At 35.9% G+C, this 26,905-nt stretch overlaps 1 long non-coding RNA gene, 10 other non-coding genes and 6 pseudogenes across 11 annotated transcripts; all 17 read left to right on the top strand.

Moving 5' to 3' along the window:
• Positions 1–1,021: 1,021 nt before the first annotated feature.
• Positions 1,022–1,098, top strand: LOC120245797. Its single transcript, XR_005531891.1, has one exon. It is a non-coding gene; the product is annotated as a small nucleolar RNA SNORD113/SNORD114 family (small nucleolar RNA).
• Positions 1,099–3,189: 2,091 nt separating this feature from the next.
• Positions 3,190–3,264, top strand: LOC120245791. Its single transcript, XR_005531886.1, has one exon. It is a non-coding gene; the product is annotated as a small nucleolar RNA SNORD113/SNORD114 family (small nucleolar RNA).
• An 819-nt stretch (positions 3,265–4,083) lies between these two features.
• LOC120245816 lies at positions 4,084–4,147 on the top strand (annotated as a pseudogene).
• Positions 4,148–5,334: 1,187 nt separating this feature from the next.
• Positions 5,335–5,406, top strand: LOC120245808 (annotated as a pseudogene).
• Positions 5,407–6,717: 1,311 nt separating this feature from the next.
• LOC120245741 lies at positions 6,718–10,905 on the top strand. Its single transcript, XR_005531863.1, has 5 exons — positions 6,718–6,801; positions 7,572–7,660; positions 8,342–8,425; positions 9,321–9,390; positions 10,849–10,905. It is a non-coding gene; the product is annotated as an uncharacterized LOC120245741 (long non-coding RNA).
• On the top strand, positions 7,131–7,205 carry LOC120245793. Its single transcript, XR_005531888.1, has one exon. It is a non-coding gene; the product is annotated as a small nucleolar RNA SNORD113/SNORD114 family (small nucleolar RNA).
• LOC120245789 lies at positions 8,765–8,836 on the top strand (annotated as a pseudogene).
• LOC120245804 lies at positions 9,732–9,806 on the top strand. The gene has a single exon (XR_005531896.1). It is a non-coding gene; the product is annotated as a small nucleolar RNA SNORD113/SNORD114 family (small nucleolar RNA).
• On the top strand, positions 10,280–10,353 carry LOC120245809. The gene has a single exon (XR_005531899.1). It is a non-coding gene; the product is annotated as a small nucleolar RNA SNORD113/SNORD114 family (small nucleolar RNA).
• A 306-nt stretch (positions 10,906–11,211) lies between the features above and the next one.
• Positions 11,212–11,283, top strand: LOC120245782 (annotated as a pseudogene).
• An 879-nt stretch (positions 11,284–12,162) lies between these two features.
• LOC120245814 lies at positions 12,163–12,237 on the top strand. The gene has a single exon (XR_005531902.1). It is a non-coding gene; the product is annotated as a small nucleolar RNA SNORD113/SNORD114 family (small nucleolar RNA).
• Positions 12,238–15,046: 2,809 nt separating this feature from the next.
• LOC120245790 lies at positions 15,047–15,118 on the top strand (annotated as a pseudogene).
• A 704-nt stretch (positions 15,119–15,822) lies between these two features.
• Positions 15,823–15,895, top strand: LOC120245792. The gene has a single exon (XR_005531887.1). It is a non-coding gene; the product is annotated as a small nucleolar RNA SNORD113/SNORD114 family (small nucleolar RNA).
• Positions 15,896–17,684: 1,789 nt separating this feature from the next.
• Positions 17,685–17,759, top strand: LOC120245812. Its single transcript, XR_005531900.1, has one exon. It is a non-coding gene; the product is annotated as a small nucleolar RNA SNORD113/SNORD114 family (small nucleolar RNA).
• A 2,000-nt stretch (positions 17,760–19,759) lies between these two features.
• On the top strand, positions 19,760–19,831 carry LOC120245768 (annotated as a pseudogene).
• A 927-nt stretch (positions 19,832–20,758) lies between these two features.
• Positions 20,759–20,833, top strand: LOC120245771. The gene has a single exon (XR_005531873.1). It is a non-coding gene; the product is annotated as a small nucleolar RNA SNORD113/SNORD114 family (small nucleolar RNA).
• Positions 20,834–21,918: 1,085 nt separating this feature from the next.
• LOC120245775 lies at positions 21,919–21,994 on the top strand. The gene has a single exon (XR_005531876.1). It is a non-coding gene; the product is annotated as a small nucleolar RNA SNORD113/SNORD114 family (small nucleolar RNA).
• The last annotated feature ends 4,911 nt before the right edge of the window (positions 21,995–26,905 follow it).

Below are 26,905 nucleotides of genomic sequence, written 5' to 3'. Positions count from 1 at the left end.
ATTAAAGAAATATACATAATAGGTAAAAAAAAAAAAAGAAGAAGAGAGAGAAGGATTATTCAACTATGAACTATGAATATATGATGAGGCAAGAAATATTATTAAAATTGAAAATACATATGTTAATTAAGAAATAAGTGGATAAAAGGTGTTCACCTCTTGACCTCCTTACCCAAGAGTTACATAGGTAAGTAAGGGTCTAGTGTTTCTGAGTTAGTGTCAGGTTTGAGGTTGTTCCTTTCAAAAAAAAATTTTTTTAATGTTTACTTATTCTTGAGAAAGACACAGAGTGTGAGTGGGGGAGAGGTAGAGAGAGGGAGATACAGAATCTGAAGCAGGCTTCAGGCTCTGAGCTGTCAGCACAGAGCTCAATGCAGGTCTTCATCTCATGAACCATGAGATCATGACCTGAGCCAAAGTCAGATGCTTAACCGACTGAGCCACCCAAGCACCCCGAGGTTGTTCCTTTTATTAAGAGAAAAATATATTCATGTCATAAAATATTTATAAATACCTAAACAAGAGAGCAAATGAAATGTGAAGAACAAAGATCAGTGGAGAGATAAGGTCTTAAATTTCCATATTTTAACCATTAAATGTAAACTGTACTTCTCAGAATGGACGCACTTGAGCTGACTAAGCATCGTTTCATGGTGGCGAGCTCTGCAATTATATTTGTATGTAAGAAGCACAGACCAATGTGAGTAATAGGCACGTTCTTGTCTCTATTTCAGCTGTGTTTTTTTTAAGGATGTTCAGTGTGCCATATAGAGCCAAAAGTAGCCAACTGGAGCCTAGTGGTAATGGTGAATTCATATGAAACATTGTATTGATGGTGACGTGCATGAAATTTAACGTAATTAATGAATCAGACCTATTGATGAGGGAATGATTCTATATACAGAAGTATTGTGAAACTCTTGAGTTTTTCTGACTAATAGGATTTTAAATTATTGTTAATGAATTAATGAATTGGTCAATAAACAGTCTAGAGCTGAATGAAGGAAGAGAGGGACAGTATTGGATTGATGATGACCACTGGTGGCGTATGTTAGAAGTCGTTTACAGTAAAGACGTATCTGGAACTCTGAGGTCCAAAACAGAAGAAATGTAGTCTGTTCCCATTGTTTGATGAGATCAAGCAGATATCAGGAATATGTGAGGATCTTGCCTTTAGCTGTGTTTGTGAATTTTCATTCTATTAAAATATTTGGATAAGTGATTTATAAGTTAATCTATAATATTGTTTTTGGTCTTTTATGTTCATACATCCTATTTTTCAAGTTGGATCAATGAAATAATAGATAAATTAGTAAATAAATAAGTATGAAGCGGGTGAAATATTGTCCAATTACCAAAATATATGGTTAGGTAAGAAACACTATTAATATATTTTGAAAGCAAATACCTATTAGGAAATACATCACATAATGGTGTTCTTTGAGTAACAATCAGTGTTCATGGTGTTTATCCGTTACAAGATTGATATAGTTTATTTTCTGAAAAAAAATAAAATAAAATATACATTATCCCAATTTATTGCTTATTAATGACTGAGTGAATGAAAGGTGGAATGCAGGGGGACAGGTGATCATAAATCCTCAATCTTTTTATCCTCTGCTCTGCCTTGTACTCCTTAGAATAGTCCCACTCAGCTGATTTAGACATTGCACCATAGTCATGAGCTCTGTGGTTTCACTTATGTGTTAACAGCACAGAGAACAATGTGAGTAATAGTCAAAATTCTTTCCTTGGTTTTGTGATCTTTCAAAAAAGGTTTTCAGGGGCACCTGTGGGGCTCAGTCAGCTAAGTATCTGCCTTCAGCTAAGGTCATGATCTCACCATTCGTGAGTTCGAGCCTGGTCGGGCTCTGTGCTGACAGCTCAGAGCCTGGAGCTGCTTCAGATTCTGTCTCCCTCTCTCTCTCTGCCCCTCCCCTACTTGTAATCTGTGTATCTCTCTCTCTCAAAAGTAAATGAAAATTAAAAAAAAATTTAAAACAAGAAAAAAGTTTTTCACTGCATGATTGAAAGTGTGAGATGAGGTCAGTGATCACCACCATAGCCAGATAGTAAATTTGAGGCTAATATGAAGCATTATATAAATTAATCTGTAACGGAAACATTTTGGTTAATTAATGAAAGACACTGTCAGTACGAAATAATTCTAAAGGCAAAAGGTGGAGATATTTAAGGATCTTGTCTGAAGTTTTTGTGGTTTCTAAGCGTTTATTTTCTCGTGATTAGTTCATTGATGAATTCATAATAAAACCATGTAGACAGGAATGATGAAGACTACGCATGAACCTGTCGTGTTGCCAGCTCATGTATGAGCCTGGAACTCTGAGGCAAACTTGAGAATTGATTAGTCTGTTTTTTCTTTTGGAATTGCTTCAATGAAGAAATATTTGGAATGTGCAAAGATCATGCTCATAGTTATTTTATGGACATAGATTTGTTGGTAGTAATGGGAAATGATGGGACTATTAAAAAGCGACTACATAAGGATCAAGAGGGGCAAGCATTGTCTAACTATAAACAGTTGTGCTGATGCCGGTGCGTCAGTAGTCAGCGTGGAAAACAGGGATGCCCGTTAAGAGATTAATAGACAAAGGTCCCACTTCTTTGAGGTCACATATACTCTGATAAGGAAGAATGAATTTTATTCTTTTTGGTAGTGCAATGGAGTTTTTCCTTTTGTAAGATAAAAGCATATACGTATTGAAAAAATGATGAATATATGAAAAATGGAGATCAAGGATCAATGGCAGTTAGGTCTCAGCTATTTCTCTCAATTGCTCTGTTTTGTGGTCCTCAGAATGGGTATCCGCGAGCTGATTAAAGCATCTTCCATGGCTGTGAGCTCCTGCTCTCTTCCAACGTGAGTAATAGTTAAAATTCTTTTCTGGTTCCTATGTGTTTTTGTAAAGGTAATTCACTTTATTACTAAAAAGTGTGAAAAATAACTTTAAAAGACACCTGTATTTCTGTAATAAATATGGAATATATGAAGTATTGGTTAATCCATGTGTAGAGAACTGCAGATAATTAATAAAAGAAACATTGATGTGGATTAAGGCAACAAAGCCTCTCCTATGGTATTGTTTTACATAGCATTTAGAAACTATTGATGAGTTAATATTTTAATCAGTCAATAAATAGAAATGGATGAAGAAAAAGATCCAATATTGGATCAATGATGACCACTGGTGGCGTATGAGCCTCATGCGATGAATACCTAACTGGAGGAACTCTGAGGTCCAAAACAAGAGAGCGGTGATCCTTCTCTTCATACATTTTCATTGTTTATGACAATTGGTCATTGAACTATCAATGTGGAAATGCATATTTCAAAAAGCTGAATGTAGAAAACTTCTTGAATTAAATATGTGAGAGGCAAGAAATACTATTACTATATTTGGAAACACTAAGATCCAAAGAGAAATAAATGGTACATGAATGTAACCTCTTTGGAGAACAAATTATAGACCATGTTTATGTTCGGGTTAATGGAAAGTTCCAAGTAGTTCATTTTCTTACCAGAAAAGTGAAATAGACTCCAAATAATAATTGCTTAAATGCCTGCCTAAAGGAAAGATGTAAATCAAGGGTAAATGGCAGAAGGTCTCATGTTTTATCATCTGCTCTGCTCCACACTCCTCAGAATGGATGCGCTCAAGGTGATCGTAACATTCTTCAAGGTCACGAGCCCTCAGGTTGCATCTATATCATGGGAGCCTGGAGATCACATGAGTGAGTAATAGGGTTCTTGTCTTGGTTTGAGTCACTCGTTTAAGGGTATTTACTGTATTATTCGAAAGTATCCAAAAGCATTCTTTAAAAATTTATCAAGGAAGATACAATACGCCTGTGTATCTCTAGGTTGATATGAAGCGTTATGTTGACCCATCTATACATGTAACACTGAGGTCAGCTAGTAGCACGGAGTGCTCTCCGTGGAGATGATTCTACAGATGGATGGGAGGGGAATTGAAGGATCTTATTCTTTTTTTGTTTGTTTATTTTTGTTATTAATGAATCACTCAATGCACAAATGTTTTTGAGAAAGAAAGGAAAGAGGCGTGGATGACTAGTGGCATGTTAGTCATACACAATGAATACTACAAATCTGAAATTCTAAATTCATTTAACATTTATTCGTTTTTTGAGAGACAGAGTGTGAGTAGGGGAGGGGAGAGAGGGAGACGCAGAATCTGAAGCAGGTTCCAGGCTCTGAGCTGTTGGCACAGAGCCTGACGTGGGGCTCGAACTCATGAACCATGAGATCATTACCTGAGCCAAATCAGACCCTTAACCAATTGAGTCACCCAGGCGACTCTACATGTCTGAAATTCTAGCATCCAACACAATGTTATCTAGTACATTTCCCGTGTATCAAGGGATCCTATAGACAGGTGTCAGAAATATATATCAGTTTTTTTCTTGGTCTTCATGTTCATGAATTTTAATAATATTTATGAAGCATCAGTGGTGAGATCCATAAGAAATATATAAAGAATAAAGGGAGTGCCTGGCTGGCTCAGTCATTAGAGTATTCAACTCTTGATCTCTGGGTCATGTTGCCCTAATCATAACCCTAACCCTAGAACTGAGGGAAGGGGGGAAAAAAAAAAAAAAAAAGAAGAGATGGTATATATATGCAATGGAATATTACTCATCCACAAGCAGGACTGAGATCTTCCATTTGCAATGAAATGGGCGGAGCTAGTGAACATGAAACAGCGAAATAAATCAGAGAAAACAAATGCCACATGATTTCACTCATTTGTGGACTTTAAGAAACAAAACAAATGGTCATAGGGAAAAAACAAAAGACAGAAACCAAGAAACAGATTTAAGTATAGATTACAAACTGATGGTTACCAGAGGGGCGGGAGGGGGGAGGGGGAAATAAGTGATGGGGATTAAGGAATGCACTTACTGTGATGCGCACCGGGTGATGTGTGGAATTAATGAATCTCTGAATTGTACATCTGAAATTAACATTATACCATATGTTAACTACCTGGAATTGAAAGGAAAATGTTAAAACAGAGGGGAAAAAAGCACCATATAGAATTGAAGGCGGTTGACTGTAGCTCATTGATTAATATTGAATTGACTTGTAAGATTATATTGATTAATGCATACATGTAATGTAAGATTATTAATGAAATAGGCGTATTGCTGTGCAAATGACTGTAGATACATAAGAGGGATATCAGTACCTTCTTGGGGTTCTGTGAATCATTATAATTTTAAAAATATAGTTAGTGAATTTATTAGTAAACAATGTAGAAATAGACAAAGAAGAGGAGGTATAGTACTGGATCCACGATCCATGATGACTACTGGTGGCGCATGAGTCCTACCTGGCAAACGCGTATCTGCAAGCCTGAGGTCCAGCAGAGAGAGCATCTGCTTTGCCTCCCCTATTGGAAATGAGCCCAAAGACAGGTGTCAAGAACATACAAGGACCTCGGTTTTGGTTTTTATGTTCCTGCATTTTTGTTTCTATTTTTATAATTGGATCAAGGAAATGATAAACAAATATAAAAATAAATATATAAAGGGGGGCGAAAGATTGTCCAATTATAAAAATACTGTGTTAGGCAAGCAATGCTCTTGATTTTATAGACCAGTTGTTTCTATAGGCAGAGGCCAAAGTCAATACAAATCAAAACAAAGATCTCACTTCTGCATTGATTTCATGGATATGGATATGTTATTAATTGAATACTGATAGCAGTATTAAATAAGTATAAAGAAAAACAGGGTGAAACATTGCCTAACTGGACACATGTGATAAGTTAATATAGATATTAATAAACCTGGATATACTGATGCCCATGAAAAATTAGTGGATCACGGTGTATCACTTCATTGTTTAAGAATCCTACAGGCTTAGGTTTGTAAGAATTAGTTGTCTTGTTCTGGGTCAGTCTCAACATGAAGTTTTTCATTATGTTGGGATAGATCTATAATAAGATTTGAATCTTATATAGAAAACAATAAAAATGTATCATCAGTCTCAAGGTTAAGTTTTTCATTGTGTTATGATAGGTAAATAATATATAATATGTAATATGTAATATATAATAAAATATAGATCTTACATAAAAGCAATAAAAACATTTAGTTTTTATAAATATATAAATACATAAAATATGAAATATGTAAATATATATTTTATTCATTTTATATACTTCATGTATTTATATTACACACTATATGTTACATTATATTTTACCCATATTTAAAAATATTTACTATTTATGTATTCTCTATATTTATAGTTATGTACTTTATATACATTTTGTTATATATTTATGTATAATATAGAAAATTTCATTTACATATAAAATATTTACTTATTTATTTATTTATAAATGTTTATTTACTTTTGAGAGACAGAGCCTGTGACACACAAGCAGGGATGGGGAAGAGAGAGAGGGAGACACAGAATCCAAAGATGGTCCAGGCTCCAAGCTGTTTGCCCAGAGCCCAAGACAAGTCTTGAAGTCATGAACTATGATATCATGACCTGAGCTGAAGTAAGATGCTCAACCAATTGATCCACCTAGGGCCCTCTAAATATATATATTGTATAGAAAGATAAAATGAAATATCTACATCCTGAGTCTAGGAAATAAAAAGCAAGGATCAATGGCAATTCAGTCTCCATTATTTTCATCACTTGCTCTGCTCTGTCCTCAGAATAGGTGCACTTGGGCTGATTTCATATGTTCACGGGCACAAGCTCTGTGCTGGACTCTGTATAGTTGGAGGATGCAGAGGAATGTGAGTAACAGTTGAAGTTCTTCCTTGGTTAAGTGGGATTTTGTAAAGATAATTCACTGTACTATTTAAAAGGACAAAATATAATTGAAGAAGGCAGTTATCTCAGTGATAAATATGGGCTATAGGAAAATTGTATTAATTAACGCACATGTGGAAAACTGAGGATAATTAATGCAAGAGATACATTGATGTAGGAATAATCTATGTACAGATCAGGAATATAATAATTCTCCTTGGGGTTTGGTGAATCACAGTGTTTAGAAATTGTTAGTAGTGAATTAATTTAATCATTAAACAAACAAATGGATGGAGAGAAAGAGGGACATTACTGGATCGATGATGACCACTGGTGGCGTATGAGCCTCATGCGATGAATACCTAACTGGAGGAACTCTGAGGTCCAGAACAAGAGAGCTGTGGTTCTTCTCTTCATGCATTTCCATTGTTTATGACAATTGGATCATTGAACTATCAGTGTGGAAATGCATATTTGAAAAAGCTGAATTGTAGAAAGCTTGTTCACTTAAAAAATACGTGGGAGACGAGAAATACTATGAATATATTTGGAAACACTAAGGCCCAAAGAGAAACAAATGGTTCATGAATGTAACCTCTTTGGAAAGTTCAAAGTAGTTCATTTTCTAAGGAGAAAAGTGAAATAGACTCCAAATGATGATTGCTTAAATGCCTGCCTAAAGGAAAGATGTAAATCAAGGGTAAATGGCAGAAGGTCTCATGTTTTACCTTCTGCTCTGCTCTACACTCCTCAGAATGGATGCGCTCAAGGTGATCGTAACATTCTTCAAGGTCACGAGCCCTCAGGTTGCATCTATATCATAGGAGCCTGGAGACCACATGAGTGAGTAATAGGGTTCTTGTCTTGGTTTGAGTCACTCGTTTAAGGGTATTTACTGTATTATTCGAAAGTATCCAAAAGCATTCTTTAAAAATTTATCAAGGAAGATACAATACGCCTGTGTATCTCTATACATGTAACGCTGAGGTTAGCTAGTAGTAACGGAGTGCTCTCCGTGGAGATGATTCTACAGATGGATGGGAGGGGAATTGAAGGATCTTATTCTTATTTTGTTTATTTCTTTATTAATGATTCACTCAATGCACAAATGTTTTTGAGAAAGAAAGGAAAGAGGCATGGATGACGAGTGGCATATTAGTCATACACAATGAATACTACAAGTCTGAAATTCTAGATTAATTTAATGTTTATTCATTTTGAGAGACAGAGAATGAGTGGGGGAGGGACAGAGAGAGAGGGAGGCACAGAATCTGAAGCAGGCTCCAGGCTCCATCTGTCAGCACAGAGCCTGACGTGAGGCTTGAACTCGCGAACTGTGAGATCATGTACTGAGCTGAAGTTGGGCACTTAACCATCTGAGCCGCCCAGGAGCCCCTAAAATATATATTTTATATATAAAGATAAAAATGAAATATCTAAATCCTGAGTCTAGGAAATAAAAGGCAAGGATCAATGGCAATTCAGTCTCCATTATTTTTATCACTTGCTCTGCTCTGTCCTCAGAATAGATGCACTTGGGCTGATTTCATATCTTCATGGGCACAAGCTCTGTGGTGGACTCTCTATAGTTGGAGGACGCAGAGGAATGTGAGTAACAGTTGTTCTTTTCTTGGTTAAATGGGTTTTTTTTTTTTAAAGATAATTCACTGCAGTACTTAAAGGTACATAAACAAAACATAATTAAAGAAGGCAGTTATCTCAGTGATAAATATGGGCTAGCAAAATTGTATTAATTAACCCACATGTGGAAAGCTGAGGAATATTAATGAGAGAGATACATTGATATGGGAGTATCTATATACAGATTAGGAATATAATCATTCTCCTTGGAGTTTGGTGAATTGCAGTTTTTAGAAATTGTTAGTGGTGAATTAATAATTTAATCAGTAAAAAATTGAAATGAATGAAGGAAAAGAGGGACAATTTTGGATCGATGATGACCACTGGTGGTGCATGAATCGTTTGCGATAAATAAGTGTCTGGAACTCTGAGGTCCAACAGAAGACATCCAGTCCATTTCCATATTGTGAAGTGATCTTCTCGACACATGTCCGGAATATATAAAGATGTTGGTTTTGGTCTCACAGTTCATGCATTTTCATCTTATTATTATAATTGGATAAATGAGAGAATCCATAAATAAATATATAAATTAATATGAATGCAGTAATGCATTGTCCAATTATAAAAATATGTGATTATGCAAGAAATACTATTAATGCACTGTGAAAACCCTGCATAGGAAGTAAATGGTACGTGACTTTTCCTGGGGTGACTAAGGGTGCCATAGATAATATAAGTCCTAGACAATATTCAGATTCTGGGTCAGTGGTAAAATCACAGTTGTTTGTTTTCCTAAGAGAAAAAGATATTTATACCAAATTAGTGATGATCTAAGTACTTTGCTAAGAGAAAAGTGAAAAGCAACAATCTCTGGAGAGAATGTCTCATGTTTGTATCATCTGCCCTGTCTTCATAACAGACAAGCTAGACCTGATTTAAGGATTCCTCCCTGATCATGAGCTCTATCTAGGATTGTGGTTCTGTTACAGGTGAGTCTGGAGAATGTGAGTAATTATCCAAGTTCTTACCTTTGTTCTGGTATTTTGTTTAAGAATATTCACTGTATCGGAAAAAGGTATGAAATGTAATCAAAGAATATGAACTGTATCTTAGTAACAATTATGGGATTAATATGAACTATTATTTTGATTAATTCATACATGTGAAGCTGAAGATAGTGACAGAGTTCTTTTGTTGTGAGAATGATTCTAGTCATATACGAGGGGTAGCGAGGCCTTTTTTTTTAATACTAGTTTCAAAATTATAATTAGTGAATTGATGAATTAATCAAGAAACAATGTAGAAATAAGTGAAGAGACCATGACTTCTTTCGATAAGGGATGATAACTGGCAGCGTATGAGTCGTGCATGATGAATGGTGTGTTTCCAGAACCCTGAGGTCCAGCAGAAAAGAAATGTTTTTTCCATCCAAAGAGTGCCTCACTTTATGATTATCTGCTCTGATCTGTACTCCTCATAATGGACCCTCTTGAGCTGACATAAGCCTCTTCCAAGGTCACGTGCTCTCTAGTTGAGTCCATCCATGTTGTTAAGAACATCGGAGATCAGTGTGAGAGATGTCAATGCTTGAGCTCCGGTGGTTTGTTTAAGGGCATTCACTGTGTTGTTCCAGATATAAGCATAGGAGGCAAAATACACCCGTGTAAAATATCAAATTGATATGGTACATTAAGGTGATGAATCCCTAAATGTAAATAATGAGGTCAGTTTTGAAACAGAGTTAGTCTCTGGAAAAGATTGTAAGGATAGAGATTAAGGCTATTGAGGATCTTTCTTTATTTTGAATGGTGTGTATTTATTAGTTTTGTGAAGCCATAAGCAAATGTTTATGAGAATCACAAGAAAGAGGCCTAATGATGAACCAGTGATGGTGAATGGTGGTGGATGAGTCATGGGCAATGAATATTATGTGTCTGGATGTCAAGGTCTAGTATAATACCTAGTGTATTCTGTTTATTTAATCTTATAGATGGATGTTAGGAATATGCCCAATATAGGAATTGGGCTTATAGATTTCGATTTATTATTGTTACTGGACTAATACTTGGACCATAAAAGAAAGGCACGTAATAAATCAAGAAGAAAGGGTGAAGCATTGTTAAAATATGAATGTATGTGAACAGGTGTGTGATATTAATCAATACAATTGAAAACACTGAATGAAACTCATTAAGGAATAAGTGGATCAGGACTTTTACCTATTTGACTAAGGATCACGTTAACACGGTTCGTTCCGAGCCAATTTTTTTCTTGTGGGTTTGGTTCAAGTTTGCTCCTGTTCATTCTGTTGAGATAAAAGTATTTATACAAGGAATAATTTATAAATTCCTAAGTGAGTGGGTAAAAAAGGTGGAAATCAAGGATCAATGGGAATAAGAATTAACTTTTTTTTTTTTTTTTAATCTGCTGTGCTTTGTTCTTCTCAGAATGGACATACTTGACCTGACTTAAGTAGCAAGACCTGGTGGCAGAGAGGCCAATGTGCGTAAGAGTCAGAGTTCTTCTGTGGGTTTCAGTGATTTTTTTGGGTAGGGTGTTGTTCACTGTGTCTTTTAAAAGTGGCATATTGAATAAAGATGGTCAGCTGTAGCCCTGTGGATAAGTATTGAAATGATATGAAATGTAAAAACATAGGATATTTAAAGAAAGCCATATATAGACGTGGAAAGTTTGTATATACAGAAGAGGGATTTCAGGGCTGTTTTTGGTGATAACTGGGTTTCAAAATAATTAGTGAATTAATGAATTAGCCAATAAGCACCGTAGAAATGAATGAATAGGGACAATATTAGATCGATGATGACAACTGATGGTGTTTGAGTCATATATGATGAAGATGTATCTGGAACTCTGAGGTCCAACACGGATAAATTCTGGTCCATTGCCCCTGTTTCAAGGGATCCTATAGACACACATCAGGAATACATACAATCTTGTCTTGGCCTTTACATTCATGCATTTATATTATTTTAATTAGTTCAATTAAATAATCAATAAGCACATATATAAAGACAGAGGTAGTGAAACTTTATCCAGTTAATAGAATGTGTGGTTTGGCAAGAAATGCTATTTCTACATATTGAAAACAAAGATCTATTATGAAAGATACATTCACATCTATTTTTTGACAATTCTATATTCAGAAGTAATAGTTTTCTGTCGGGGACAAGATCAATATCGTTCATTCACTTAAGAAAAATAAAGTATACATTATCCCAAATCACTACCTACCTACATGACTGAAGGAAAGATGGAACACAGGGATGAATGAACACATGGTCTCAATCTTTGTATCCTCTGCTCTGCCTTGTCCTCCTTAGAATGGCCCCCCTCGGCTGATTTAAACATTGTCCCATAGTTAAGAGCCCTGTGGTTGCATCTATGGCTGAGGAGCACAGAGCAAAGTGAGAGTAATTGTCAAAATTCGTTTCTTCATTTTGTGGTTTAAAAAAAATGTCTTCACATTATTAAAAAGTGTGACATATGATCAGTAATTTCCAAACATGTTAAAAAGAAAAATGATCTTAAGAAGCATTATGTTAATTAGTGTTTGTAGGAAATTTTGAGAGCATTGATGAAAGATAGAGGACTGCATGAAGCAATTCTATAGACAGATATTAGAGATATTCAAGGGTCTTGTTTCCATTTTTTTTGACCCCCTAGGTACTTCTTTTATTGGCAGCAGTGAATTGATGAATTAATAACATGTGGACAGGATTGACGATAATCAAGGACATACCTGGATAAATGATGGGAGGGGGAGGCATAAGAATCTTGGATGATCGACACTGCAGGTCTGGAACTCTGAGGGCCAACACAAATGAAATCTAGTTCTTTGTCCCCATTTGAACTGATCTTATAGAGAGACGTCAGCCATATGTGAGGATCATGTTCTTTGTGTCCATGAATATTTAAAAGTATTTAAAAAATCAATGGTGGAAATATAGAGAGCAAACTGGTGGTTGCTAGAGGGGAGGGAGCTGAGAGAAGGGGCTAAATGGGTGAGGGGGAGAGGGAGGTACAGGTTTCATTTATGGAATGAATAAGTCCCGGGAGGTACAGTGTAGAGAACACAGTCAATGGTATTGTAATAGCATTCTATGGTGACAGATGGTAGCTCCTATTGTGATGAGCGTAGTGTCATATATACAGAGTTATATAAAGTTATTGAGTCACTATGTTGTATACCTGAAACTAAAGTAACATTGTGTGTTGACTGTACTTCAGTAAAAAAATCAATAGTAGGATACATAAAAATGTAGATGAACAAATATGGAGAGGGTTAAATACTGTTTATTGTTAAAATATATAATAAGCAAGTATAATTGGAATGGAAAATACAATGATCAAAGATGTAGATGTCCTGAGTGAGAATGACAGGCAGTGATAATAGTTACCTATTGAGTTAGTTAAAACTTTGACATTTATTAAGGGAAAAATAAATACTATCTTTAATTAGTACATGTCCAGATGACTATGTGAACAAATAGTGGAAACTATGAATCAATGGAGAGAAAATCTCAACATTTTAATCTGCTTGTACTCTTCAGAATGGATGCTGGAACCGATTTCAGCATCTGCAGTCATCAAAATAGTCATGATGCCTCTGTGTATAGAAAGAGACCAACGTGAGTCATGGTCAAAGTTGCCATCTTGGATTTGGTCATTTGTTTAAGGGTATTTATGGGATTATTAAAAATTACTAAAAGAGCTTAAAAGTTTATGATGACCTAATGATACATATGATAGGAAACATTATGTTGATTTTTAATGTACAGGATGGAGGTCTATTTTATTTTTTTATTTTTTTTTTAATGTTTTATTTATTTCTAGGAGAGAGAGAGAGACAGCGTGAGCAGGGGAGGGTCAGAAAGAGAAGGAGTCACAGACTGAAACAGGCTCCAGGCTCTGAGCTGGCAGTCAGCACAGAGCCCGACGCGGGGCTCGAACCCACGAACCGTGAGATCATGACCTAAGCGAAAGTCGGACGCTTAACTGACTAAGCCACCCAGGCGCCCCCGGATGGAGGTCTGTTAATGAAAGAGGTATAGTCTACGTGGGAAATGATTCTGTAAACTGATGTTATGGATATTCAAGAATCTGTTCTTGGGTTTTTATGAACCATGTATTATTTTTATTATTATTAATGGATTCATAATTTAATTGATACAAATGTAGACATGAACAAAGGAAAATAGACTCAGTCAGAGACCAGTGATGATGGGTTGGAAACATAGGAGTCAAGAATGATGAAAATATGTGTCTGAAACTCAAGTCTCCTGTGGGACATAATCACTCTCCTTACTCTGTTGAAATTGGTTCCATGTAATATACAAAGATCCTTTTCTTGTATTGATTTCAACATAGATTAGTTATTATTAATGGAATAATGATAGAACTATTAAAGAAATATAAATGAATATATTAAAAGGAAAGTGAAGCACGGTCCACTTATGAATACATGTGGTGAGGCAAAAGATATCATTAATAATTTTAAAACTATTGATACCCATTAAGAAATTAATGGGTCAGAGGCGCCTGAAGGGCTCAGTCGGTTGAGCGTCTGACTTTCAGCACAGGTCATGATCTCTCACTTGTGGGTTCAAGCCCCGAGTCAGGCTCCGCACTGATAGCTCAGAGCCTGGAGCCTGTTTCTGGATCTGTCTCCCTCTCTCTCCGCCCCTCCCCGCTCGCACTCTGTCTTTCTCTCAAAATAGATGAACATAATTTAGAAAATTTAAATAAAAGAAATTAATGGATCAAATGGCTAAAGATCATTTAGACACTGATGAGGAAGAGTGAGTTTTATGTTTCCAGGTCAGTCTTTCGTTTGTTAGGATAAAAAATACATATTAAGAAGAAGTAATAAAAACCTAATTAATAAAATTCAATAAGCAAGGATCAGTGGCAATTAGGTCTCAATTTATTTATTTATTTATTTTTTCATACATTTATTTATTTATATATTTTTTTAATGTTTTATTTATTTCTAGGCGAGAGAGAGAGTGTGAGCAGGGAAGGGTCAGAGAGAGAGGGAGACACAGACTCCGAAACAGGCTCCAGGCCCTGAGCTGGCAGTCAGCACAGAGCCCGACGCGGGACCTGAACCCACGAACCGCGAGATCATGACCTAAGCGAAAGTCGGACGCTTAACCGACTAAGCCACCCAGGTGCCCCCATTTATTTATTACCATTACTCTGTTCTATGTTCCTCAGAACAATGCATTTGAGCTGAGTTTGCATCTTCCATGGTCAAGAGCTCTACGGTTGCCTCTCTGTAATAGGAGGGCAGAAATTAATGTGAGTGACAGTTGAGGTTATTGTCTTGGTTTCAGTGTTCTATTTTAAGATTATTTGTATAAAGATGAAAAGTATTTTTAAAGAATATAACTGTATCTCAGTGATAAAAATGGGATATAGTTAACATTATTGTGTTTAATATGTATACAGGAAATAGGTAATAATGGGAAATATATGGATGTGAGAATAATTCTGTATGTAGACTACAGACGTAAAGACTCTTCTTGGGTTTTTATGAATGACAGCATTTAAAATTGTTATTTGTGAAAGAATTCTGTAATCAATAAACTCATTGAAATAAATGAAGAATAGAAGGGACAATATTGAATTGATGATGATCACTGATGGTGTATGAGTCATGTATGATGAATACGTTTCTGGAACTCTGAGGTCCCACATGAAAGAAATCTAGTTCAGTACCTCTATTTGAACTGACCTTTTAAACTGGATATCAGGAAGGTACAAAGGAAAATGGCATCATTAGGATTTGGAATGGATAGTAAATGGACCGTTTTGTCAAATGTGTTTTGTCTTTGATGCAAGGATGGTAATAGAACATTATAAGTAACAGTTATTGTGTGAGTCACTTTGAAATTTGACATTTGATGTTTTAAGAAGAATTCTATTAACATAATAAATACCTGAATGACCGTATAAATGAATGGTATAATCTATGGATCAATGGATAAATGTCTTAATTTTTTATCATCTCCTCTGCTCTTTCCTCTCAGAAAGGACACATTTGAGCTGATCTAAGGATTCAACCACAGTCACAATGTTTGCATCTATGTGTTGGGAGCATGGAGATCAATGTGAGTAGTAGTCAAAATTCTTGTCTTGGTATAAGTGGTTCAAAGAAGGCCAACCATGCTAATGTGCAATATCAGATTGATATGAAATAGTAAAATGATTAATCCATAAAAAAACAAACGTTAAGTTCAGTTAATACCAAAGATTAGTCTGTTTATATATGATATTATTGATGAATGTTAGGGATATTGAAAGATATTAATTTTTGGTGTGATTTATGCATATTTATTCATTAATGAATTAGTCAATAAAGAAATGTAGATGAGAGTGGACAGAAAGACAGCCAATCATGGACCAATGATGATGACTGGTGGTGTATGAGTCATCGAGGATGAATAATGAGTGTGGAACACTGAGGGCCACCACAAGAGGAATCTAGTCTATTCCCTATATTTTCAGTGGTACTATAGGCAGAGGTTAGGAGTATCCAGTAATCTTTTGTTTAGTAATCTTTGTGTTCATGAATTATAAAACTGTAACTACGAAAGTGTCAAGGGCAGAATAAATTAGCAAATGTATAAATGAATAAAGATGAAGAGGGTGAAGCATTGTTCATTACAAAAATATATATTCAGGAAAATGAATATTTATATACACTGGAATGGATAATAAATAGGCTAAGTGTACTACATCTTTGAGTAAGGGTGACATAGGCAGTGATAAGTAGTAGTTAGTATTACCCTGAGTCAGCTGTGAATTTGATGCTTATTGTGTTGAGAGAAAAATAAATAAATTTTACTATAAATTAATAAATACCTAAATTACAATGTACACAGAGTATGGAAATTACAGATCAGTGGAAAGAATGTCTCAATTTTTTTAAATCATCTTTTCTGCTCGATACTCTTCAGAAACAACAAGCTGATTTAAGCCTTCTTCCATCATCAAAATTGTTATATTACTTCCGTTTTCAGAAAGACAGCAAAGCAGACTAATAGACAAAGTTTTGTCTTGATTTCAGTAATTTGTGTAAAGTATTCACTGTGTTATCTTAAAGTGTTAAATAGAAATTAAAATGCTATATATGGCCCATTGATTAATGTGATAGGAAATACTGAGTAATTGATAATGTGTAACATTGTAGACACTTAATGAAAAAGGTACAATGTATTGAGAAACATTTCCATTGAAGTTAAGTTAAGGAATGGGATATTCAAGGATCTTATTCTTGTGTTTTTGTGAATCATATATATTTTATTATTATCAGTGAGTTAATGATTTAATTTGATACAAATTTAGAAATAAATGAAGATAAAGGGGCCTCGCATAATTATGCAATAAATACATAAAGAACAAGTTTCCCTATTATAAAATTGTAAAAATATGTGACAAGACAAAAGTACTTTTATATAAGTTGAGAACACTGAAATTTGAATCGAAATAAATGGTACATGACTGTTTCCTTCTTGGCTAATGGTGATACAGATAATATAAATTATAGAAAATGTTTATGCTTTGGGTCAGTCTCAAGTTCAAAGTTGGTCATTTTCTTATGAGACAAGTAAACAAACATAATGCAGATAATGTTTGCCAAAATGACTAACCAAATGAAGGTAAAAAGCAAGGAACAGTGGAGAGAATTTCTCATTTTCTTTAAATCATCTGCTATGATGCTCTATACTCCTCAGAATGGACAGAGTCCATCTGATTTAAGGACTCTGCCAAGGTCACGAACTGGTCATAACTTTGTGGTAGGAGCATGGAGAGCAATGTGAGTTCTTGAAATCTCTTGACTTAGTTTGAGTGATGTTTTTTAAAAAAATATTCACTATTATTATTAAATTAATCACTGTGATAGCATTATTATTCTATACTTTCAGGGATCATTTGTATAGTTTATCACTGCATTGTTAGAAAGTATTGAATATAACCAAAGAAGGCCAACTGTAGTGGTGTTCAGTATCAGATTGATATGAAGCATTATATCACTTAATTCATAAATGGAACATTGAGTTCAGTTAAATGAAATAGATTTAGTTTCTGTGAATGATTCTATGGGTAGGTGTTGTGGCATATTCAAGTAGCTTATTCTTCTGTGGAATTCTTATTCTTGGTTTGGATGGCTTGTCTAAGAGTATTCACCATATTATTAAGAAGATGGCCAGTTATTAATTAATAAACAAATGTAGACGAGAATGAAGATGGGCAACCATGTTCCAGTGATGATCATGGGCAGCTCTTGAGTTACATGCAATGAATCCTACGTGTCTACAACTCTGAGGTTTAACACAAAAAGACTCGAATCCATTCATACTCTTTTAAGAATGCAGATTTCAGCATTCTCCTGTGATCTTTTTCTTGGTCTTTGTGTTCATGCATCTTAAAATATGATTAGAAAAGAATCAATGACAAGACTACATTTGCAAGTGTAGAAATGAATAAAGATAAAGAGGGTGAAGCATTGTTCATTACTAAAATATATAGTCAGGAAAATGAATACTTATTCACCAGAATGGATAATAAATGGACCGAGTGTATTACATCTTTGAAGAAGGGTGACATAGGTGGTGACAGGTAGTAGTCAGTATCGCTCTGAGTCACTTGCGAGTTTGAGGTTTGTTGTATTGAGAGGAAAATAAGCATTACCATAAATTAATAAACACTTAAATGACTAAGCATATGAAAGATGAAAATTGTGGGTCAATGGGGAGAATGTCTCATTTTTTAAAAATCATGGTGTCTTCTTGGTACTCTGCAGATGGATGTACTAAGCTGATTTTAGCTTCTGCCATGCTTAAAATTATGTTATCTCTGTCAAGAAAGAGAACAAGGTGAGTAATAGTCAATGATATTAGCTTGATTTTAATCATTTGCTTAAGAGTATTCCCAGCGTTGTTAAAAAGTATTAAACATAATAAAAAAAGTTATTCAAGGCACAATCATAGATTTAATAGGAAACATTCTTATTGTTGATTAATGAAACAAATGGAAAAAATAGAGTGTATATGGGAAAGGATTCTATAGAACAGCATTACGGATATTCAAGGATCTTGTGCTCATGTTTTCTTGAATAATGTGTTTTTTATTAATGTCTATAAATTAATGATTTAATTGAGCACAAATGTAAAACAAAGAGAGTGAGGGTCTAGCATGGACCAGCAATGATGACTGGTATACGTAGTCTATTTCCTGTTTGAAATAATCCAATAGACAAATGTCAAGAATATACAGATATCAGGTATTTTATTGTAGAGTCATAGATTTAGATTCACTATTACTAATGAATCAATGGTAGAACCATTAACCAAATATAAATATATAAGGAAGAAGAGGATAAAGTGATTTTCAATAATAAACATGTGGTGAGGCAAAAATTATTATTAATAAAAATTGTAAACACTGATGTTCATAAAGAAATGAATGGATTAAAAATGTTATCTCTGGTTTAAGATGATGTAGACATTGTTTAGTAAGAGTCAATTTTATTGTTCTCAATCATACCCAAGGTTGAGATTATTCCTCTTGTTAAGAGAAAAAAAATATTTATGAAAAATTAATAAACGTATCAATGAGTAACTGAAATGCAGAAATCAAGGGTCAGTGGAGATAAGATCTGTTTTACTTTTTGTTCTTTTTTAAATGTTTTTATTTGTTTCTGAGAGAGAGAGAGAGACAACGTGGGTAGGGGAGGGTCAGAGAGAGATAGAGAGATACAGAATCCGAAACAGACTCTAGGCTCTGAGCTAGCTGTCAGCACAGAGCCTGATGTGGGGCTTGAACCCACGAACCATGAAATCATGACTTGAGCTGAAGTCGGATGCTCAACCAACTGGGCCACCCAGGCTCCCCTCTTCTTTTGTTTTTAACTAATCACCTGTTCTGCTCTGTACTTTTCAGAGAGGACACACTTGAGCTGATTTAATATCTTCCAAGGTCATGAACTCTGCGGTTGCATATGTGTGTTAGGAGCATGGAGACCAGCGTGAGTAATAGTCAGAGTGTCTTGGTTTGGATGACTTGTCTAAGAGTGTTTATTATTAAGAAGATGGCCAACTGTGGAGTAAGGATAAGTGCGAGACTGAGATGGTGTGTTATATTGATAACTGCACGTACATAAAACTGAGGTTAATTACTGAAAGAGATTGATGTAAGAATTATTCTCTATACAGATTAGGGACATAAAAACTCTTCTTGGGTTTTTGTGAATCAAAATGATTACAAATTATTATTAGTGAATTAATGAACAGTGAATAAATATAAATGAATGAAGAAAAAGAGGGACAGTAATGGATCAAAGATGACCACTGGTGGCATAGGAGTCATATATGATGAATACGTGTCTGGAACTCTGAGGTCCAACAGAAGAGAAATCTAGTCCATTCCTTTTGTTTTAAAGGATTCTACATACAGATGTCAGGGATACACAAAGACTTTTTTTTGGTCTTTGTGTTCATGGTTTTTCATTCCATTACTATTATTGGATAAATGAATTGAAAGCAAAAAAGAAAGAGAGAAATAGAAAAAGATAAATGATGTGAAGCAGGGACCAATTATAAAAATATGTGATCAAACAAGAAATGCTTATTAATATATATTTGAAAACACTGAAGTCCAAGGACAAATAAGGGTATTTGACTGTGACCTCTTATGTTAGGGATAATATAGACATTATAAATTGTAGACAGTGTTTATAGTCTGGGTCTGTGGCGAGTTCAAAATTGTTTTCTTAAGAGGAAATAAAATAAATATACTTGAAATTAATGATCGCATAAATGACTATCTGAATTAAAGATGAAAAACAAGTATCAGTGGAGAGAAGGCATAATTTTTTTGGTCATCTGTTCTGGTCTGTACTCCTCAGAATGGACTCAATTGAGCTGATGTAAGCATCTTCCATGGCCTTGAACTCCTGGCTGCATCTGTTTGCTGGAAGCATGGAGACCAGTGTAAGTAATAATCAAAGTTCTTCTCTTAGTTTGGGTTTTTTTTGTTTAAGTGTATTCACTGTGTAACAGAGTTTGAAATACAATCAGATAAGGCCACGTGTAGCCTAGTGATAAACCCAGGGTAGATATGAAGCATTATATTGATGGATGCATATATGAAAAACTGAAGATACTAATGAAAGACGTATATTGATATATGAGACCAATTCTGTATACAGATTAAGGATATCAGACCTCTTTTCAGTTTTTGTGAGTCATAGTGTTTAAAAGTACAATTAGTGAATTAATGAGTTAATCAATAAATATTGTAGAAATGAGAGAAGAGGACGTGGCCTAATCTTGGATCAATGATGACGGCCAGTGGTGTATGAGTCATATACCATGAATACTACATGTCTGGAACTCTGAGGTCCAACACAAAAGAAATATGGTCCATTTTCTCTTGAAATAATTCTATAAACAGATGTTGGAAGTAAACAATTATTTTATTTTGATCTTTGGGTTCCTGCATTTTCAAACTATTATTATAATTGGACCAATGGCCAAACCAAAAAATATATAAGTACGAATAAGATTAAACATTGTCCCATATAAAAATATATGCTAAGGCAAGACATATTGTTGATATATCTTAAAAACTCTGATATTCACTAGGAAATAAGTGGCATAAAGGTGTTGCTTTTTTTTTTTTTAAATATTTTTATTTATTTCTAGGAGAGAGAGAGAAAGACAGCGTGAGCAGGGGAGGGTCAGAGAGAGGGAGTCACAGACTGAAACAGGCTCCAGACTCTGAGCTGGCAGTCAGCACAGAGCCCGACGCGGGGCTCGAACCCACGAACCGCGAGATCATGACCTAAGCTAAAGTCGGACGCTTAACCGACTAAGCCACCCAGGCGCCCCAAGGTGTTGCTTTTTAAGGATGATAAAGGCGGTGTTACTGATAGTTAGGGTTCACATTCTATGTCAGAGACAAGACTGATATTGTTTACTTAAGAGAAGGTAAAATGATATCCCAAATAACCACCCAAATGATTGACTACAAAGACCAATGGTGATAATGTCTCAATCTTTTTTTTTTATCACCTCCCCTGCTCTGTACTCCTTAGAATGGACACCCTCAAGCTGGTGTAAGCATCTTCCATGATCAGGAGTTCCATAGTTATGTCTCTGCGTTACGAGCATGGAGACCAATGTAAGTAATAGTCAAGGCTGTTGTCTTGGTTTTCAGTCTTTTTTGTTTTTTAAGGCACTCAGGCATTCATTGTATCATTTTAAAAATATGAAATATGATTTCGGTAGATTGACAATGACCCCATTATAAATATGGGGTTGATATGAAACATTGTCTTGATTACTCCTTAAATGCAACATTGAAATAAAACAACAAAAGAGATGTAGTTCCATGAGTAATAATTCTATAGACAGATATTTAAGGATCCTATTATCATATTTTATGACTTTAGGTATTTATTATTATTAGTGACTTGATGAATTAATGTCTGGATCAATGATGACTACTGGTGGCGGTATGAGTCATGGATGATGACTACTACATGTCTGGAACTCTGAGGTCCAACACTAATACAATAGAAATCTAGTCTATACTATTCTATACTATGTGAGAGATACGTAAGAATCTTTTGCTTCTAATTTTATGGCTCATGGATTATGATTAAATCAATATAAAAGAATCAATGGAAGGATCACTAAAGATGTTTAAATGATTAACGATGAAAGAGTGAGGTGTATTCCAAATTATGAAAAGATGTAGTGAAGAAAGATACTATTAGTCTAGTCTGGAATGGGTAATACGGAGAAAAGTAAGCAGATACACCATAAATTAATAAATACTAAATGCCTGAGGGAACGAAAGGTGGAATACAAAGGACTGATGGGTAGAAGATCTCAAACTTTATTTTCTCCTTGCTCTTATACTCCTCAGAATGGGCACTGCCTTGCCAATTTTGGCATTCTGCCATGGCCTCGGACTCAATAGTTGCCTTTGGAGCATGGAGACCCGTGTGTGTGAGTAACATTCAAAGTTCTTGTCTTGGTTTGGGCAATTTAGGAGTGGTCAGTGCATTTTTAAGAAGTAGGAAATATGATCAAAGAAGGCCGTACATGATCCAGTAATAAACATGGGAATGGTGCAAAGCACTATGTTGAGATGTCCATATGTGAAACACAAAGGGCAATGAAGACACAGAGCTAATGTCTGTGGAAGTGATTTCATATGTAGACATTAGGGATATCAGGGCTCTTATTCTGTTTTTATTTTTAATTTTGGATTCATGCATGTTTCTTCACGAGTAAGTAGTAAATTAATGAGTAAATCAATAGACAAAATATAAATGAAAAGAATTCACAAAGTTGGACCATTGATAGTGCCTGGTGGTGTAAGAGTCAAGGATGATGAAAAATACATAAATACATGTCTAGACATCTGTATAGAGGTTTTGAATCACAATATTGTACACCTGAAACTAATATTACACAGTATGTTAATTAACTGGAATTTAAATAAAAACTTAAAAAAATAAAATAAAAGAATTCATGTTCGTTTTCCTTTTTTTCCCCATCTACTTTCCACTCTATAGAATGGACACACTTGAGATGGTAATCATTCTGTAATGGTCAAGACCTTGATGGTTCAATGTGAGTAATACTCCAAATTCTTATCTTTGTTGGGATTGTCTGTATAGAGTATTTAGAGTTGTCTGTGTGATTAAAAAGTATGGAATATAACTTGTTGGGATGAGCACTGGGTGTTATACATCGGGGATGAATCACTGGAATCTATTCCTGAAATCATTATTGCACTGTATGCTAACTAACTTGGATATACATAAATAAATAAATTAGGGTAATTAGTAGATTAAGTTTTTATTCTTGGCTTGGTCATTTCATTTATGGATGATGACTTATATTATTTAAAAAAAAATAAATGGCTTCGTGCAATCTTAACATGAAATCAGACGAGATCGGGCACGTTTAGGGTGGTATGGCCGTAGACAATCATAACATGAAATCAAAGAAGACTTTGCATGGACTGATGATAAGAATTTGTCCTGACAAGGTTGTGCTTTATTCGTTTGAATGGAAAAAATTTCCATTCAAAACGTAGGTGGACTGCTCCATCTCAGATTAAGAAGATTATAGACACATTCTAGTCATAGTCAAAGATCTTGTCCTTGCACTGGCTGTGTTTTCATTGTTTTTTAAAATTTTATTAAAATAACAAATAATTAAGCAGGTTAAATGTAAATCCGCTAGTGAAATTATGATGGTTACTCTTGACAAATCATGGGAGTATTCCCAAGACAAAGATTTGTTTCATTTGGGTCAATGATTTCAGCACTTGGTTTTAGGAGTACGTAAAGAGACATCCTTGTAGAAATTTCGCCTCTTGTTTGGAAATAAATCCTTCGCTGTTGACTTTACTTTTGAAAAGGAGTAACTGTCTAAAATAATAAACAAGGAAAAATCCGTATGTAAAGAAAATTAAAGGGGCAAAGGGTGTCCCAATGATAAAATTTTATGAAACAAGAATTAGGATCAACCCAATTTTGCTTCTCTGAGACCTATTTAATGGAAAAGATTTAATCTTCCCCTCTGTGTATAATGAGGACAGGCACAGTTGTTAAAATATTCCTAGTTTTCATTCTTGTACTTTGGTGGGTTCATGGATGTTAATATTATTGTGGCTGCTGCTGTAGCTGTTTAGTAAATCAGTCTTTGAAAATCTAGACTGAAGGAAGCAAAATCCTGGACCAGTGATGAAAATGTGATTTGAAAGAAGGATTAAGGTCATTATAGTTTTGCACCATTGACATTTATGAAATAAAACATTTACCTTTTCCATCCTTGTCTTAGTAATGCGTAGTATGCAGTACTGCTCTGCCTGCTGTCCTGAAATAATTGAGGTATTTTTGCCTGCTACTTAGCCGGATTATTTCTTTCCTCTATCTCAGGTACAAATACTTACGATCTCATTTATTTGGAGGTGGTGGCAGGAATTCCCTATTCTATTTAAAAAAATTTTTCTAACCTTTCTTTATTTTTGAGACAGAGAGAGACAGAGAATGAGTGGAGGAGGAGAAGAGAGAGGGAGACACAGAATCCAAAGCAGACTCCAGGCTCCGAGCTGTCAGCATAGAGCTGGACACGGGGTTCCAACCCACAAACCGTGAGATTATGACCTGAGCCTAAATTGGACACGTAACCGACTGAGCCACCCAGGCGCCCCAAGAATTCCCTATTCTAAAATGTTTTGCCACTTCGTGTCCAAGAGAGTGCTAAAGTAACTGATGAGGTGTTAATTTCAGCTCATCGTTGACCCAAATCTATGTGAGTCTCTGTGTTGGTCGTAGTTCAGTCTAGTTCCAGCTATCACGTTGCTCTTGGGGATTAGGTAGAGACCAACTCATAAAATGCAACAGTTCAATATAATGGGGCAAGTAGATGGACTTTCTGGAAGCATAGACGGTGGACCCTTGGCTCAATCTTAAGTATCAGATGCTTTACAAAGGTGATGACACCTAAGCCAATGAAAATCTCGCTAGGCTGTGAGCTCCATAAAGTTAGGAGTCCTAAACCCTTGTCTACTGCTCTGCCCATTAAGTCTAGCTCACAAGTCATAGACCTTCATTGAATGACAAATTGCATGAATGATAAATGACTGGATGAAGCAATGAGTTAGTGAATGAATGAGTCTTTGAGCAAACAAAGGAAAGCATACTGATGAAAACGTCGAGGAGTACGCACATGTGTTAACAAACTGACGGTGAGTTGACACGTCCACTTCGCCAAATGGATACGTGCAGAAATGCGTGATGAATTAATTAGTGAATCAATGAGTGGATGAGATGATGTTTAAGTAAACATGTCAAAAGGAGAATGATGAATAAATAAGTCAGGGGGTGAATGAATGACAGACTAGTAGCTCATGGAGTCAACAAGTGAAAGATGGGGGCACAAGTGGATGAAAGAATAAATAACTGAGTCCCTGAATGAGTTTGTGAATTACTGGAGGATTGAAAGTTAATTAGCAATGAGGGAATGAATGAACCAGCGAGTCAATGAGTGAATGAGCAACCAAATGAATTAATTGGTTAACAAGCCAAAAACTGAGTGAGTGAAGAAATTAATACATCGATGAAAGAAGGAAAAAGTGGAAAAGTAAATAAATAAGTTCATGAATGAAACAAATTAATGAGCAGATGAATAGGCCAGTGTATGGAGGGATGCATATAGTAGGGTGAGTGAATAGAACAACGAATTAGTGAGTGAGTAAATGAGTCAATGAATGGGAGTGCAGTCCAAGAACAGCTTAACTGCTCTGAATGAGCGAATAAGCAAATGGGTCAATCAATGGGTGAGTGAGTCAGTGATCCATGTGTGAGGCAACGAGTGAATGAGGTCACCCTGGGATCCCTTCCCTGACTGCTCCCGAGAGAGCTAGCCACACCCCGACCTCACGCCACTTTGTAAATAGCTCACGCGGAGCACCCATTCTACTCTATCATGGTATTTGTTTACATGTCATCACCAAGCCAGCGAGCCCTGCTGGAGAGCCAGGAACCGGGTCAAATTCCGCTCTGCATCCCCAGGGCCTGAGCAGCCCTGAGCCTGGGAGGCGCCCGGTAAATTATTGCTGAATGAATTAATGAACAGCTAAAAATACATGTGCTTTTGTGGAACTGGGCTGGCCCTTCTCAGAACGGTCTGTGTACTGCCCTGCGGGGAGGTGTGCTAGGCCAGATGGTCTGTGGCATTCTCCGATGCAAGTCCAGATTCTCCCTTGAGCCCAGCTCCTAGTGTTCGGTGCCAGACAGAGAGACAGGATACTGGCAGTTCTGACTGCCCTGGACCCTGGCCCATCCTTGGGCAATATCGGCTTGGCATGGTGAAATGGAAGCCCTGGGTCTTCCCGAAAGCCGCCCTTGCCTCTGCCAAGACAGGAGATCAAAAATAACCTGGTCTTGTTTTCATGTCTCCAGCAAGTGGGCCTGCTCTTTGCCTTTAAGGGAACCAAGTTCTCCTGGTGGTTGTTGTGGGTTAGATGTGAGGTGCCTCTGGACCTCTAGCCTCGGCTTCGTCTGTTCCATGAACGTAACAGTTGTTATGGGAATTAACCTTGACTAATAAGAGCTTGTTAGAATGCCCATCCTGTGGGACCTGGGGGGAAAGAGATGCTTCACAAATTACCTGAAGTAGCTGTAATTGATGGTTTCACTTGTGCTTACTCGAAATGACACCCAAGTAATATGCAAATTCCCCTGTCCCAGAAGAATGGCAAGTTCAACGAAGTTCTAGAACAATGCCAGTTTGGATGGGATGGACCCAAACCATGCACCTTTAAGGCAGCATAACATGCCGTTCTGCCAGGGACAGATGACGAGAAGAGTAAGTTGGCAACATCTTCGCCCTATGTGGGTATTTGCCCAAGACCCCCCGCCCCCCCATTCCTGTACTGCATCATTCTTCC

Source organism: Hyaena hyaena, unplaced genomic scaffold, assembly GCF_003009895.1.
Source record: "Hyaena hyaena isolate Hyena2069 unplaced genomic scaffold, ASM300989v1 scaffold_427, whole genome shotgun sequence".
NCBI classification, from domain to species: Eukaryota; Metazoa; Chordata; class Mammalia; order Carnivora; family Hyaenidae; genus Hyaena; species Hyaena hyaena.
Note: the sequence above shows the minus strand (reverse complement) of the source record. Positions and strands in the feature narration are given on the sequence as shown.